Here is a 5,192-nt window from a genome sequence, read left to right as displayed (position 1 = left end):
CTAGTATTGACTTAAATTGTTTTATTTTTTTATTAATAAAGTAACATTAATTTAACTTAATTACCATCTCTTCTTTTTTCGTGTTCAATGGGCTCGTATATTTCAATTATACTACTCTTCCAAAATCATTTCCCCTTAGTTAATAAAGTACGGCCTTTTTTCATTCCATCTGAACATGGTAAATTGACAACTCGAGGTTTTTGGTGTACATCAACTACCAACGGCTATATAATCAGCAGATATATTTTATTTGATATGAGTCTATTTTTTATTTTACACTGAACATTTAATTTGAAATGGTCACTAATGGTAATTTTATTTATATCTATTAATTTTTTTCATATTGAATTAAGATGCAATCTGAAAACTTAATAATGATATTTTTATTATATAATCGATTAACATGAAGATTAGTCTCAGTGTTTAAATTTCTTATTTTTTAAAAATCCTTTCTAGTCCGACTTTGACATTATGTTTTGCTGAATAGGTTGGCGTCCCATTTTTTAAAATTCTTAGATGCTATGAAAGGTAAAAATTTCGTTGTAGCCAAAATTTGTGAGTGATATTTTTGTAAACTTTCATACTTTTCTAATATTGTTCCGAACACTCACTTTTTATGTTATTAGCTAGTTAAAGATATATGAGACCATTAAAACAATTAAAGTTGACTATCATATAAGGTATAAGGGATGAATAAAAAAAAACTTAATAATTAATAAATCAAGAAATATATAAAATGCAAAAATACCAAATAATTTCTCTTAATATAATTATTATTTTAAGATAAATCGAGTGACTAATATTAAAATAATCAACATATATACAACAAAATTAGAATTTATAATTTCTCTGTAAAAATTACACTACTAAATTACTAAATAATAATTTGATACTAAATTTAAATACTACACTAAGTATTTATGTATTATACTCATAAATCATGAAACTTGTAATTAGAATCTAAATAAGGAAATAGGTGTACATCTTGTTATCTAAACTTGTCACAATTATGCCATGTCTCCACTGTGTCACGACCCTATTGTACTAAGATTTTTAGTTACAAAACTAACAGAATTTCATAATAGAAATAGAATTTAATAGGAATTAAAGAAAAAATGATCAATTATCAATTTTCATATTGAATCATCTTGTATAATAGTTCATGGGCCAATCAGTTCCTAAGCTAAATTTTTTTTATACTATCCTTTATAACGCAAAATATCATATAAAGTAAAATATTGAATATACTGCAGTATATTATACTCAATAAAAAAATCATTGAACTTTTCATGAAGAGTACAATGACTTTTTATTATAAAAATGAGATAACATTAAATAAACAAAACACTTTATTTATTATTGAAATATCACCACACATTTTATACGCAATTTATGTATATTGAATATTTGATGAACATTGTTTAATGTATTGAATATTAATGGACTAACAAATCAATTTTAAATATATTGCTTACTTATTATTAATATGCTATTCCTTCTAAAGTAGGAAAACAAAAGTGCGAAAAACAGTTTAAATAATGTAATTTAATCAAGTGTTTATAGACATATAGATTTGGATTATAAAAACAAAGTTTAGTAGACTTATAACATGAAATTATTTTGATTTNGTTTAGTAGAGTTATAACATGAAATTATTTTGATTTTGATAAGAATTGTACGTAAAATAAAAATTTCTTTTGTGTCAAAATAAAAATTTCAACTAACTAACAAAATGAATGTGTTATTTACTATGATTTTGGTATCGCAGTATAATAAGATTTCATCGGCCTCAAATCTGTCACAATTATATCAGAACTGGTCTTTAATTAAACATGAACCTATCAAATTTGGAAATAATCTGGAAACATTAGAACATATCGTCGAAGATATGGACNTTGGAAACATTAGAACATATTGTCGAAGATATGGACAATGATCAAGCTGTTACATACTACAAAAAGGCAATGACGAATAGAACATCTAAGTATTTATTTTTATTGGCATTTTATAGCCATATGATAATTTCTCACTCAACTGATAATGAAACAAGAAATAGAGTTTTCGAAGCAAATAAATTAGCCGTAAGTGACATAGATAAGTTTCTGGTGGAACTTGGTACACCAATTAAATATTTAAAAAATATCGAAGAAGTAGTAAAAGACGCTGTTAATGATCCATCATCAGCACGTTATACTTTTGAAATCATAGCCCATTTTACTTATGGGTTAACTCTGAAACCATCAAGAGTAAATGTTTTTCAAGTTCAAGAAGAAATTGATTGGCAGGTCTACGAGTCCATAANGAGAAATTGATTGGCGGGTCTACGAATCCATAAAAAAAGGAAACGTTGAGAATTATTATCCTCCTCATAATGTGAACTTTCCATCAATTGAAAACGATTTGAGTGTAGTAGAATCACTGCGCGACTTTATAAAAGAAGAATTTATGATAAAACGAAGTAAAATGTAATTATGAATACTTGTTTAAAAAATAAATTACTTTATTTAATGCTTATTTTTATTAAACGTTAAGACTTTTAGTTTGATAATTACCGTGACATGTTATTAGATTAGTTGCTTTTACTTTATATAAAAACTTGTAACATTTTTAAGTCATTAACTTAGTTAACTCATTGTAATCATCAAGTTAGCTATTGATTTTATGATAATAATGTTCTTTTAAATTTATAATTATTGTTTTGACTGCAATGATTATAGCAATAGTTTGAATATAATAACATAGATTTATTTAATGAATAAAATATAACATATACCTTGTATACTTAACTATAAGTTATATTATTTAAAACAAAGTAATGCATTAATTATTATTATCTTAAAATGTTGAAAAATAAACCAGGAAGTCATAACTGGCATAATAGAGACCAATATAGATAGAAATCTGTCAGTGATTAATATTATTAACAAAACTGTTATAAATAATTTTTAGTTATTTTTATTGTTGAGCTGTGGTATTTTAAATAAAATAAAGATTGTTTTTTACATATCAAAAATCTTCTAAACAGTATTATTCTAAATGAAGTTTCAAATTATTTTTTATTTAAATTATTTGATATAGTAACAAATGACTTTAAAGTTGTTAAAAAATAAAATCACTATTTTATTAGACAGCCTAAAATAAAAAGTCATAATAAACTATGACTTAACAGCATTTGCGTATTACAGAAAATTTTATATTAATAAATTCAATATTAAAATTATTTTTAGTTTCGATGCGAAGCTGAGAAGGTATTGGTTTTACTAAGATGTGTTTATTTTATTTTTTTTTTTTTTTTTTNAATTTTATATTTGCACACTTAAACAGTACATCTAACAATATAAAGTTCTAGTATATTGATAAAATCACTTTGATTATATAAAAATCTCATAAAATTAATATAAAATAATTTTTAGTTTATAATACCTAATAGGCTAAGTTTGAGAATTAATTAAATCTTTAAACATGTTGTTAAATTTAAATTTAATAAGAATTCTTAGTTCTTAGAATAACTTAAACTGTATGGTATTCGATTTTTAATGTCATATTCTTATTTGCAGTTAAAAAATATTGAATAGAATAACAATATATTGTTAAACATGAAAATAGAAATAACTTAGAACTATATAATTACTTTTAAATGTCACAGTCAAGCTGTGTAAATATATCATATTAATTTTACATATATAAGTATTTATACTATTATACATTTTTTTAATAATTAGCCTTGACATTAAAGCTATAAGATTTATTGTTATTTCAGTTTAAAATTACGCGTTTTTTAGTAAGGCTTAATCATTGTCGGTCTAGTTTATATTTAAACCCCAGCTTAAATTTACAGTGGGCCCCCAAAACAATATTTAGAAATATTTAACTGATAGGGAGGATTTCTTGTTAATCGACCCTCCACGCCAGGGAAAGTGGAAGAGCTAAAAAACCTATAGACAAAAATATATAAAATGTTCAGTAAGTAGGGAAAAGTGTTCCTATTGTTCTCATTATTCGTAACAATTGACCCGTTTCCTTAATTTATGAACACTCTGTCCATTTGTGACTTATTGAATTGAAAATTATTCACAGGCCCATGACTATTGACGGGCAGCAGGATGTAGGCAAGGCTAACACGGGGCTTAATCGTTTGTACAATTTAGGGAAATGTTATTTTTTTATTTAATAACTTTTATAGGAATATGAAATAGACATCGGTGCAATAACANCTTTTATAGGAATATGAAATAGACATCGGTGCAATAACATAGTAGTTCCTTTTTACACAACTTTTCGAGAATGTAAATTTTCAAAACGTTATAGTTCAAATAAGTTGTTAGGAGTTTTTCATTTTATGAAACCTACAGATTTGTTCGAAAAAAATGTTCAGCTACTACTTCTATATTTTTTCAACCAATTATTCATTATATTTGAGAGAAAGAAAAAAACGATCCCGGCACCTACCTTATGTCTTATATCCAATACACGATAAAAAAAAATTATACAGAGTTATTGCACGGAGGTCTCTATTTGAAGTTTCTTTTGGTTTCTGTACATAAAGTTAGTGTAAGCTTTGTTCTGGGATTTGTACAATACTAATTTCGGATTTCTTTTGACATAAATTATTTTATGAAATCGTTTTGTGGCGTTATACAAATATTACGAGTTAGAAAATGTTTGAACAAAACATACACAAGTCTTGCATAACTACAGCAATTAATACTATCCCATAAACTTTCATAGAAGTATATTTCTATTTTTGTTAAAATTTTAACACGGGCAACAGTGTCCTCAGCTTCATTTAGATACGCTACTATCTCCATTATGTCGGGTGTAAACTGTCCGGCTTTTTTTTAACAAAATATTTACTGTTAAACTAAATTAATAAAATTCTAAATTGTATGGTTCAATAAATAATTTTCTGTATAAAATTTATCAATATATTTTTTAACGTTATGTGTTTGTTTACTGATAATGAATGTTTCAGCTAAATAAATATGATGACTAAGAGAAAGCTTTAAAATTGTAAATTACTCATTCATAGAACAATAGTACAAGTATAAAATATTAGAAACTTATAAAAGTTCAATTTTCCAATCTTAATAATTATTGAGATATAATAATAAACAATTATAACTTATTTCTTACCAGGCAGCTGACCGCACTAGATTGCCGTCTTGCCTTAAGCCTATTTACGATCGCTAGAT

The sequence above is a fragment of the Daktulosphaira vitifoliae genome, unplaced genomic scaffold (assembly GCF_025091365.1).
Source record: "Daktulosphaira vitifoliae isolate Bord-2020 unplaced genomic scaffold, ASM2509136v1 Scaffold_5, whole genome shotgun sequence".
Lineage (NCBI taxonomy): Eukaryota > Metazoa > Arthropoda > Insecta > Hemiptera > Phylloxeridae > Daktulosphaira > Daktulosphaira vitifoliae.
The sequence above is the reverse complement of the archived record's forward strand: the minus strand, read 5'-3'. Positions refer to the sequence as shown.